At 45.2% G+C, this 13,125-nt stretch overlaps 1 pseudogene; it reads right to left on the bottom strand.

Moving 5' to 3' along the window:
• Positions 1 to 294: 294 nt before the first annotated feature.
• LOC123055270 (uncharacterized) lies at positions 295 to 6,173 on the bottom strand (annotated as a pseudogene).
• Positions 6,174 to 13,125: the final 6,952 nt, after the last annotated feature.

Here is a 13,125-nt window from a genome sequence, read left to right as displayed (position 1 = left end):
CCGAACGTTTGAGTTACACTATTGGAGGGCCGCCTCCCATACCAGTGTCCGTGAACATACTGTGTTTGTTTTAGGGGTCCGCATTGGAGATGCCCTAACAAGTTTACCTTCTATGGTCGTCTTTCTATATTTCTGTAAGGGAATAAGGATTAAGGAATTTACCTGCTGCTTATAGATTTCTAACACATGCTTCACCTGGGTGCAGCGAGTGTGAGTTCAATGCAGTTTACACACTTGGCACCTAGGTGCATCCCATATGGTACCAGGATAGAATCTGACGTGTAGATCTTCTCCTTAAAGCTCACGGAGATGAAAGGCAGCTTCAAACTTCCATTGTCCGTGTATGGCATGGTCGCTGCTCGCGATGCGCTGGACTACAACCGCAACCTCCTCTTCTTTTGCGATAGCAGCAACTCCCAAAAATTCACTCAAGACGTACGTATCCCTTGTTGATATGGTGAAGTTTTTGCACGCGGGATCCTTTTCTTCGCCTGCTCAGCCCCTCTCGTGCCATTATGTTCGAGGACCATGTTAACTATGAGGTCCAGCTTATGGCGAAAGGCAGCGTCAAGTCCCGGGACAGGCCATTGATCACCGATACATACCGCCAAACTAAATACCTTCTCGGTGTATCTACCATTTGCTTTGACAACTGCTTCTGCATGACCGAGTTACGCTTGGAGCAATTTCTAGGTTCGATGCAGGCCACCATCTTGGGTGTAGGTGTCGTCAAAGACAGTGGGGTTGTGGCCTTTTCGACATGGCATTCGGGTTGCCTGCTTCCCGGTATCACGGGAACTTGTGGAGGACAGTGACGGTGAAATCGAGTAGGTTGCTACGCCTTCATCAGGGGAAATCTTGCTGCTTGACTCAAACGATGGTGTCTGAATCATCCTTTCCTTCCTTGGTTATGCTTTATTGATTGGCAGGGGAGAATGGGCTTCTACTGCAATCAGTTTTGCCTGCCTTCAGAAGAAGACCACCTGAAGCAATAACACAATCTTTGTTAGAAAAGCCTGTGGTTGTACTGTGTCCTCTCTACTGCTGTTCATATTGGCAATATGTGTTGCACTCCACTTTCCCCACATGATATGAATCTTCACGGTTCTCCTAGATGATAAGAATTTACACAGTTCTTCGCTCACACATGGTGGTGATGCGACGTAATAGTATGGGAAAAAGATTGTTTGCCTACATGCTAGAGAAACTTACGAGGGCTGGAATGGCAATGCTGAATGAACAAGGCACACATCCATAGCTGAAGAAAAAATAAATTGAAACTCAGTTAAAAAATTAAAACTGCATTACAGCAAACTGTAAACATAATCAGTTTTTTTTAAATGAGTAACAATGGCATGAATCCTGTTCAAAGATCTCTGGCCAAGAGCACAATGTAAAAACAAACTGTAAACTCTCTCTTTATCTGAAACAGAATTGAACTGATACTTGAACTGAAGTAATAGCACATAGCAAATTTCACCAGCCAGCTCGCCCAACTATCAAAGTCTACCACTTAAGTACCTAGCTAAAACCAAATTATGTTAGCATATGTTTTTTTCTCAGAAGCAATATAAAATACACTGAAGCATGATCAGAAGCAGACGGTGCTAGACGATTGAGCGTCTTTTCTGGCTGCCTCCTGACTGTGCCAAATGGACCTTGGAGCAAGGCTGGGAAGGTTTCATCGTGGTGACGGTATCCTTCTTGGGGGCAGCATGGGGACTGAAGCCAGGCGGACCAGCCCAACCTGCTGAAGAATGTTGCTGAGAACTGCCGGCGACATGGCTTGACACAGAAGAACAACCCTTCTCAGCAAATGAACTGGCCGATACAGATTCCTCCTGAGATGTTTGAGAAGCAGCATCACCTCCCTGCCCCTCCGCGTATGCCGATTCAGCACAATAGTACGGCCAGTACGACGATGTTGGTATTCCAACCGCCATCATCGAGGGGTCAGGCAATGTGAACTGGGAGTAGAGACGCGTCATGTAGCTGCCCATATCACTCGGATGGACACCGGCTATTCTAACCCCCAAGATGTGCCCCTCCAGCGGGCAACCGTTCATGTGAGTGAGAGCCACAGCAGCACCATAAGCATCAGCAAATTTGACAAATCCGAATCCCCTGCTCACACCAGTGTGCCAATCAATGACCACCTTTGCTTGAGTGATTTGGCCGCATGGCAGAAAGATTTCAATCAGCTTTTCGGTGGTTACATGGAGCGGGAGATGGCAAACATATAGGTTGGTCATGTCAATTTGCCTCTGCTCGTTCCCATGCTCCGGTAGTGTTAGACAATCACCGGGATTAGGAAGGCCTGCTACTCTCACAACCAGGGTACGTCCTCCAATTTGGTAACCATCCATATGATCAATTGCAGCAGTAGCACATGAAGGGTAGCTGTACCTAACCATGCCATACCCATGAAACAGCCTAGATTGCACAATTTGTCCAAAGGGTCGGAAAAGCTCGACCAACTGATCGCCGGTTACCGTTGGCGGGATGCTGCCAACATACACATTGGCCATATCAATTTCTTTCATGGTCTTGCCAGCTGGCTGTGATAAAGCTTGCTCTGCTGCATTGGTTTGACAAGAGTCTGATCCCCTGACAACTAGCCTCTTTCCACCAATAAGGTACCCATCCATGCGTTCGGCAGCCGTGATCACTGACGCTACATCTGCATAGAACACTAGGCTATAGTCCGGATTGATCACGACTTTGCTGATCCGACCGAAGGGCATGAAAAGTTCAACCAGCTTATCTGCGTTCATGGTCTGTGGAAGGTTAGTGATGTACAGTCTAGATTTGTTGATTTCTGGAGAGGCAGTTGGTGAGCCTTGTACAGCTGAACTGGATGCTGATGATGAAAGGCCTGCAACTCTGACATTCAATGTCTCCCCTTCAACCAGTGCTCCATTCATTAGTGCAATAGCCTCGGCAGCACATTGAGAATCAGCAAATTTGACAAAGCCATATCCTTTACCGGAATGAGCACCTTCTTGGTCTGCCGCCACCCTCGCATGGGTGATCTTACCAAATGGCAAGAAAAGCTCAATCAGCTTGTTTGTATCAATGGATGCAGGAATGTTGCAGACATATAGCTTTGCCATGTCGATTTCCTTGATGGTTCTGGTATTGGTGTGTGATCCCACAGCTGAATTTGACAGTGTTGGAGAGATGTCAGACAACCGAACCTCGATCTTTTTACCCTCAACAAGAAGTCCATTCAAATGGATGACAGCCTGAGCTGCATGGCGAGAATCAGCGTACTTCACATAGCCATATCCTTTGCATAAACCTGTTGTGTGATCTTTGGGTACCTTTATATCAGTTACTTTCCCAAACGGCCGAAAATGGTTGAGTAGCTTTAGCGTGTCCATGGATAAGGGGAGGTGGCTGACATACAGGTTTGTCGCGTCGATTTCCTTTGAGGGCAGACTGCAAGTTTCTGACGCAGATTGCTTGGATGGATTGGATACTGATGTTGGAGGTCCAGCTACTCTAACCTCTAATGTCTTCCCATCAACCAGGCGGCCATTCATGCGTTCAATAGCTGCTGTGGCACTACGAGGTTCAGCATACTTGACAAAGCCATATCCCTGGCTTACACCAGTGAAACGATCATCTGCCACTTTTGATCGGACAATTCGTCCGAAAGGTAGAAATAGCTCGATGAGCTTGTGAGAAGACACAGAAGCTGGGAGGTTACCCACATACAGGTTAGTGTCATCCACTTCTTTCAGCTTGCTACCATCCTTAAGCGAGGAGAGCATGTGTTCTTGCCTCTTACGCAAGTGGCTATCCTGGTCATCAAACTGAGCTTTCCTTTTCTCCAACTTGGCAGCACCAAAACATTCAGTACTGTATGTGTAACAAGATACATCAGTAGCAAACCTGACAGACAATTGTTTCTTCAACGGCTTCATTTCCATACCATCAACCACTGGTACCGCCTTGTGCTCATTGTTGCTGCCCTTTCTCAGTGCCCGCTTTAGGACCTCTCTCTTATTTTGTTCCTTCTGGAAAGTCTGCACGGTACTGGACTTCTTCTTCACAAATTCGTACTCATGAGCCACTTGATCATCACATGGCTCCACTTCATAGAGCTGCTTCCTGTATGAATCAGTGAGAGGCTCCGGATAATACGAGTCCTGCACGTCACTGTCTTCTTCCTCATAACAGAGTTCTGAAACAAAAGGTTCCTCGTAACTGGCATCCTCGTCTTCAAGTGGAGCCGCAACATCGCAAGGTTCCTCACCACTAACCTCTTCCTCTTCTGCCAAAGGATCTTCACAAGAATCCACAGCCTGTGTTTCTGGCTCACTATCATTGTCGTCGTCATCATCATCATCATCATCATCATAGAATTCACGTTCAAATGGCTCTTCTTCTTCAGTGCCTTCTTCATATTCAGCAGAGACAGCACTCATGCCATCCTCCTGTAGCTGGTCAGCCAGGTCACTTTTGCGTCCCATTCTTGTGACAGCAACTGTTTCACAGAGGAGAAGATTATTTAGCAAAGAAATACAGGATATGGCATCAGTTCTTAACACAAGTATTGAATGAACAGAAAATGTATAGCACAAGTATCGAATGATCAGCACACATATAGCACCAGGACCTTGTAAAAAAGATGAGAAATGTACTCCTAGTAGAGACCTTGAAATCTCATGTAAGCTGCACGACATGTTGTGTACACTCTTAATCCGCATTTGAGTCACACAATGTGTTGCATACCTTACACTAGTAAGTAATCACTGGACCCGTATCAAGTTGCAATGTTGATAGCCACAGAAACCAAAAGGAACTTGCATAATCAATCGGTGTGGCCGTGCGCGTCAAGAGATGCAGAGCCCAGGAGAGCTGCCCCGTCCACTATCCAAAAAATACCTACACAGTTGGCACTCACGTGCGTATACCACAGATGCAAAGAGATTGCAAAAATGTGGAGCACCCACTTCTTCCAGTGATGGCCTTGTTTAATTTGGTACTACTGCAACTATGAAATGGCATCAGTTCTTAACACGGGTAGCGAATGAGCAGCAAACATAAAGCACCGGCGCCTCGTAAAAAAATGGAGAAATGTGCTCCCAGTAGAGACTTCGAATTCTAGCGAGTGTAAGTTGCACAAAGTGTTGTCTACACTCTTAATATTCACTGCTAATAATAAGCTGCACTGCACAATGTGCTAATTCTAGCTAGTGTAAGCTGCACTGCACAATGTGCTGTATACACTAATAATAATAAGCAATGACTTGACCCATACCAAGTTGCACAATTTGATGTCGCAAAACCAAAAGGAACAATCGGTATGACTGCAGAAACGCAAGTAGTCTCCCTGTGGTTTTAAGTGATATCAGAAGGTGCTATCTGCACCATATATAGCTGTACACAATCTGCAGCAGAGCAGAGGGGATGTGGTGCAGATCAAGAGCTACATCCTACTGATCAAAAGCCAAATCCTAGATACTAGTAGTACTAATTATTTACCTCAACGCATCAAATCTGCAGTTTTTTGTAACACTAGTAAGAACGATCCAAGGCCAGATGGGCTCCACATTCCAGCATTTCCGTAGCAACCGTCCTACTTACTGCTAGTCACTACATGTATGTCTGTACTTTCTTCAGACGATGGTGGTTTTCGTCCACGCTACAAACCCAGCAAGCAAAATCGCAGCATTTTGATTCAGCAAAAATAGCAGTAACCGAGACCCCCCCTGTTTGGCCGAACCTCCCCCGCCCAAAATCGGAAGCTTGGGCCGAAACAGGGCCGCGTACGGGGCGCGGCCGAAAACCCTCGTGCCTGCCTGCACCGCTAGCCGGAAGGGGAAGCGGACGAGGATCGGCCGCAGATACAAAGAAAGAACACACCCAGGTTCTTCCGGGGAAGAAGCATTCGTCGGAGGGGGTAAAGAGGGAGAAGTACCTGTACCTTTCTTTGCCGCCGGAGACGGCGACGGAGCCTGCGGATGGAGTGGCCTGGCGGCGTGGTCGAGGCAGGGGAGGGTTTCCGTCGGCAATGCGGCCGCGGAGGCGGAGGGTGAGGGGGTACGTGGGACGGATGGACGGAGCGAGCCCGCGGAAGGGGGGGGTGGTGGTGTGACGGCGGTGGGTGCGGCGTGCGAAGAATGGCAGAGCAGAGCAGAGCAGAGGGCTGGAAAGAAAGGGGCAAGAAGGCTGTTCGTTGCGGCAGAGGGAGAGAGAAGAATGGGGAAATCGCGGGAAGCTCCCTGGCAGAGGGAGGGGTGGGGGAGCGGGTAATTTGTGGGTGCGCCGGGGGTGCTGCAGGGAAAAGGCACGGGAGATTTTTGTTCATCTGTCTTTCGTGCATCGCTCAACCACACCAAGAAAAAGAACTACGAGATCACTCACTCCTTTCGCGTGCATTTGTGTTTGTCCCATTTGTGAGTGTGTGAGGGGCAAAAAGTTACATGTGTGACTCCCACGTGGCATCATACCTTTTTTTTTTCTTGCGGACGCCATCTATACCTAATAATAGCTAGCAAAAATGTCCGTGTGTTGCAACGGAAAAAAAAAACCCTTTGCTCCTAGCTCAATAAACACAACTCATCACCCCTCCAAAGTTCCATGTCCTTTAGTTGAAATTATACTCCTTCCCATCCTCATCAATAGTGGCCACTGTGTCCACCTGAATGCAATGCGTTCGAACGTGACCAATTCGAACACGGTGATCTCAGCCTCTACATGACACATCTGCAATTGAGACACGCCGGCGCAAGGGAGTGTTCATACTTTGAGAACTAATTCCGTGGAGTTGGCCATGAGGGACACTCTTCGTGAGCTATACCCTACACCTGGTCCATATATCATCCATTATAATCCCACACGCTTATAAATTGTATTTTTTTTCAACACGCATGAACATTCTTCTAATACATGCATGTGAACACTTGCTAAATCATATTGACTTAAAAAATGCATGTTAATTTTTAAATTATGAACAATTTTTAAACACACAAAGAAGTGTGAACACTGGGCCCTTGTGCCGGGTAGAAAATAAGGCAATATGTGTGTCCTAGGAAAGCCCTATCAAAAGGTAGGGTAACATGCTCAACATATTCAACAAATGCAAATAATCAACTAAAGTGGGAGGTTAATTGCTCCTCCACGGGGAGTGGAGATACTGCCCCATCTTCAAGTTTAGATAAGAAAAATGGTTCCAATAATGGCTTGCCAAATGCCCAAATCCATATGGCACTACATCACATGTAGAAAGAAGGGGCATAACTAAGACTAGCCACAATGGAGAGTAATATACACTAGTAACATACGCATATCCCTATGTTACTACCTTCATAGTGGGTAGTAACATAAGTGTGGTGTCATCCAAAGCTTTATTTATTAGGTTATAGACTCATGTTGCATTGTGACATGTGATGTTATAGTAACTAACTAACTTACTGAAACTACCTCTCTCCTCATTAACTCATTACCATATAAGCAAATTTGCTGAGTTGGACTCGATGTTGTTGGGTAACGTAGTAATTTTAAAAAATTCCTACGCACACGCAGGATCATGGTGATGCATAGCAACGAGAGGGGAGAGTGTTGTCTACGTACCCTCGTAGACCGTAAGCGGAAGCGTTTATCAACGCGGTTGATGTAGTCGTACACCTTCACGATCCGTCCCGATCAAGTACCGAACGTACGGCACCTCCGCGTTCAGCACACGTTCAGCTCGATGACGTCCTCGCCTTCTCGATCCAGCAAGAGGGGCGAAGTAGTAGATGAGTTCCGGCAGCACGACGGCGTGGTGACGGTGTTGGTGAAGAACAATCTCCGCAGGGCTTCGCCTAAGCACTACGAAAACTATGACGGAGGATAAACTAGAGGGGACGGGGTTGCCGGCACACGGCTTGGTGTTTCTTGATGTGTCTTGGGTGCTAGCCCTACCCCTCTATTTATATGTTGAGCCTTGGGGTCGAAACTTGGAGTAAAAGCCTCCACAAAGTCGGTTTCACCCGAAAGGCAAGAGTCCTTCTCGGACTCCAGGGCCAGACGCCAGGGTTCCCGGCGGTCCCCTGGACTCCGCAAAACTTCCTTTTGCGCTTTCCAAAAAACTCGTGGGCTTTCCCCTTTGGCCCAGATAAAGTGTTCTCGTGCCCAAACATTTCGGGAAACATCCGGAACCCCTTCCGATGGATTCCGGAACCCTTCTGGAGATCAAACACTACTATCCACATATCAATCTTTACTTCTGGACCATTCTGGAGTTCCTCGTCATATCCGTGATCTCATCCGAAACTCCGAACAACATTCGGTCACCAACATACATAACTCATAGTACTATATCGTCAACGAACGTTAAGCGTACGGACCCTACGGGTTCGAGAACTATGTAGACATCACCGAGACACCTCTCTGGTCAATAACCAATAACGGAACCTGGATGCCCATATTGGCTCCTACATATTCTACGAAGATCTTTATCGGTCAGACCGCATAACAACATACGTTGTTCCCTTTGTCACCGGTATGTTACTTGCCCGAGATTCGATCGTCGGTATCTCAATACCTAGTTCAATCTCGTTACCGGCAAGTCTCTTTACTCGTTCCGTAATACATCATCCCGCAACTAACTCATTAGTCACATTGCTTGCAAGGCTTATAGTGATGTGCATTACCAAGAGGGCCCAGAGATACCTCTCCGACAATCGGAGTGACAAATCCTAATCTCGAAATACGCCAATCCAACAAGTACCTTTGGAGACACCTGTAGAGCACCTTTATAATCACCCAGTTACATTGTGACATTCGGTAGCACACAAAGTGTTCCTCCGGTAAACGGGAGTTGCATAATCTCATAGTCATAGGAACATGTATAAGTCATGAAGAAAGCAATAGCAGAATACTAAACGATCTAGTGCTAAGCTAACGAAATGGGTCAAGTCAATCACATCATTCTCCTAATGATGTGATCCCGTTAATCAAATGACAACTCATGTCAATGGCTAGGAAACATAACCATCTTTGATCAATGAGCTAGTTAAGTAGAGGCATACTAGTGACACTCTGTTTGTCTATGTATTCACACAAGTATTATGTTTCCGGTTAATACAATTCTAGCATGAATAATAAACATTTATCATGATATAAGGAAATAAATAATAACTTTATTATTGCTTCTAGGGCATATTTCCTTCAGATGTTACTGCTGAAGTTATTCCCACTGTGGCTAGTCTAAACCTAGTGTGGATCGCCACTCTCTCTTAGAGCTATTGCTCACCTACCACTTAGGATGGTGATAATTTCTGATCTCATTAAGCCATCAGCTCCTCCATGCAATAAGTTCTCATCCTTTTGGATTTCTTCGCAAGTCTACACCCTTGATCTCAATTGCTGAAGCAAGTCAGAATGTTGTGCCTGTGTTGCTATTGACTTGAACAATCTCTTGCTTGAGAAAAAAAGAGGTCGCAGTTTCTTTTTGCCAGAGCAAATACTGATAACCAACATCATGTACGTGCTTCAAAAGAAATTTGGAAGAGAAGAGAGACAAAATCCAAGAAGCACATCCCACCGAGTAATGCTACAGAATTGTTGGCAACCCAACATGCCACAGAAGTCCAGCTCAACCAGCCCATTCAAGTATATGATCCCCACCCTTTAATACCGCATCATGCATGGCAGCCCTCAATTCTCGTTTAACGCTGATTCCTTCTTAAATCATGCATGGCAACCCTCAATTCTTGCTGATTGCTTCTTAAATAATTCCACAATCCCTCCTTTTATTATGGATATACCAATGCCGATTCCTTCTTAAATCATGCATGGCAGCCCTCAATTCCCGCTTAATACTGATTGCTTCTTAAATAATTCCACAATCCCTCCTTTTATTAGGTCTTTCCCTCCGTTTAATTAGGCCAATATGTTGGGTCTCTTTCCCATTCATTCCTTCTTTGAAAGAATCCTTCAAGGCTGCCTATTGTCTTGAAATCAAAAACATATTTAAACTGGTGGGATTGTGTAAAGAAAAACGATATGGGACTATCTTGTGGACAGTTCGTGAGGTTAGGATTAGGAGTTTGATCGAGCAATTATTTTTACCGTATTTTTGGGCCACGTCGCAGAGGATGGATGGATGGACTGAGACCCAAGACAGATCGACCTAGAAATTCTGCTAGACACGCGAAGCCGATCAACATAAGAAAATTCGGCTTATAGTGATAGATAATCGGTGCTAGCTCAGCCGGTAGTTTAGGGTGGTTTCTTGCATGAGGTCTTGTGTTTGATCCCCGCGAGTTTTGTTGGCTTTATTGCTTTTTTTGCATGAGATCTCGCTGATCATATCCTTCATGGGCCAGCCCAGGCTTGCGTCCCAGTTTATGATGGCGATGCTAAAAAAACAAATATGATGGTGAACCCAACAGAAGCAATACCCCTTTTATTAGTAGGCATATATAGATATAGATATAGACTAGCACATATGCCCGTGCGTTGCAACGGGAGATATAGTGACGTATCCACCGAAATATCTAGCAACATGTCCCAAGAACATCTCAATGATGCCACCCGGCAACGGCAGGAAGGCGCGCACCAAGTTCTAGTAATACTTCATATCAATTGTACGGGCGTGGCCAATTCACGCGAATTTATACGACGATTCTGATCTTAAAAGGCCCCCTAATTTTTAAATCTTGAAGGCATTATTTGTAAGCTGTCGTAAAAAAATCTCACTAAGCATTAGAAATAATGAATTATAATTCCTTCGCATTTGAACAAACCCTCCCGAGTTCTTTACACATACAATACTTTTGGTACAACAATTCTGACCCTAAAGGGCCCCCTAATTTCAATTTTAAAGGCATTATTTGTAAATTGAAGCAATTTTAAAATCTCATCAACTTTGCATTAATTTCATGCCATGTCTGGGTTTGCTTTGTGTCAATATATCATACACCTTTCTTTCTTTCTTTCTTGTTAAACTCTCCTTCCTTATTTATGTATAAGGATCATGCCCTAGATAAAGACTATTGCTTCTTACCACCGTAATTTCACGACCTTTCATGTAATCTGTGGCTACAACCAACCGAACAAGTTTGTTTTTGTGTCTTAGTACCACCTGGCTCCAATAGATTCAATAGTACCCGTTTAAACACGTGTGTGCAACTTGCACCAACGTGGAAGCTGGGGATTTGTGGCCAAGCTTGATTGTAATTAAAGGAAGATGATTGTGGGTTGGTCATTAAAGGAAGAGGAATTTGTGTGGGGGCACGCTGCATCATAAAAACATGATTGCAAGCTCCTCTTGATAATTGGAAGAGGAGATTGTGGGCTACATAGAGAAGTGGGCCTCTAACAGCAGTGGCCGGGAGAGCCGTGCGAAGTACGACGTCGGGACCAGCTGGCTGGGGCAAAGGGCGGCGCCGGCCGGCCAGCTCACAGCGAGAGAACGAGGTTAAGACTTTGGCATGGTTGAATAACAGGTGGGGTTTGTGTTTCAGTGTTTAGCCGAGCTATTAGTTTGTGCTTGCAATTTTTCCCGTGTTTTTTCAGTTGTACATGCTTACACCTGGTTCCTTTCTTCTTTCTCTATTTTCTTTATATTCATGGGTTTTAAAGGGGACTTACATGGCTATTATTGTATTAGTGTAAATACTTTTTTTCATTTTTTTTGAAATTGTATTAGTGTAAATACTAGCGTGTAAGATAAGATAGAAGGCATGCTTTTCTGACCGAGCAGCATCACCATCGATCCGTGCTCCAATTTGTCACCATGGACTGACATGGGATTCAGCTAGTTGGAAGTTCTTGCCGGCGTGGTGCATTTTTGGAGAAAATGAGGTGATGGAGAATCGGTGAATTGGGGTCTATTGAGGACAGTTCACTTGAGTTTTGATCTTAGGGTCCCAAAACTCGAGGCTAACAAAAGCTATATGTTGCACCATTCTATGTTCATCGATGTCTCTAAAGCGGAATCCAAAGAATTATGGACAGACGATGCACTAGGTGTCCGTGCCATTGGGCAGAGGAGTATGTGAATTATCTCCGTTGCAACGCACGGGCAATTTTCCTAGTTTCTGATAAAAAGAGTGGAACCACCACTCCGCACAATTCCAACTAGAGATCTTCACCGTTTCGTCCTGGAGTGGCGCGTAACCCAGATGGGCAGGTGCGGTCCACCACACGCTTGGCAAAGGAGATGGGTCGGTTGCTTCTCTTATTGTGGAACTTAGTAATGTACTCGCTAGAAGATCCTTCTCCGACCAAGTTAGGCAGCAACATAGCTAGGCGCTATGTATGTATGATGAGTTTTGATATACCAAGTGACTTTGATCGAGGGACTGCATCGTGCCTGCTGTTCGTCGACGGGTGATGGTGGAGGTGCTTGTCCTTGGCTATGGTGCGATCCTAACACCGTGAACTACCACGGAAGGAGGGAGATAGGGGGCGTGGCTGTGATGTGCGATGGACTTAGTTAATAGGTATTCTTAAGTAATTATATATATAGCGATTTTACTGGGCCTATTGGCCAATTTGTTCTGAGGCTGAGGCGGGTGTAGAAAATAACCCATCTTGAACCGTTGTGTTTCTTTTTCAAGGCGGTTTGTGAGAAACAACCCATCGCGAATTGTTGTGATTTTGTTCGCAGTGGGGTGTGAGAAATGGCCATGTTGAAATCTTGTGATATTGTTCATAGGCGGGTGTGAGAAACGAGCCATCTTAGATGTACTACGTATCAGGGTTGAGAAAAAATGCGGCCCGGGCGTGTCGGTTGGGAATTGCCCATTTGTCTAGAATTATGTCAATCTATCCAAACACTAGATTAGACCTACCTGCGATGTATTACATCAATATGTGGTGTTTTCTGCAACAAACTCGTATAGTAGGTGTTTTACGCAATAAACCTGTATAGTAGATGTTTTGCGTAACACTAGCCCCAATAAGTGATGGTTTGTGCAATTCCCACTAGATGAGTATGAGAGTATTTGAGCATGTTGGTCGACGGTCTTGTGTCTGCCACATAGGATTGGACCAACCACAGAGCATCTTTTTTCTTTCTTTATTATTTCTATTTTTTTCTCTCTCTTCTTGTCCATCAATCACATGCATGTAAGTATATGAAAAAAAGCGAGGGACATGACTACATGAACAAATAAATAG

This window comes from Triticum aestivum, chromosome 2D (genome assembly GCF_018294505.1).
Source record: "Triticum aestivum cultivar Chinese Spring chromosome 2D, IWGSC CS RefSeq v2.1, whole genome shotgun sequence".
Classification (NCBI taxonomy): Eukaryota; Viridiplantae; Streptophyta; class Magnoliopsida; order Poales; family Poaceae; genus Triticum; species Triticum aestivum.
Note: the sequence above shows the minus strand (reverse complement) of the source record. Positions and strands in the feature narration are given on the sequence as shown.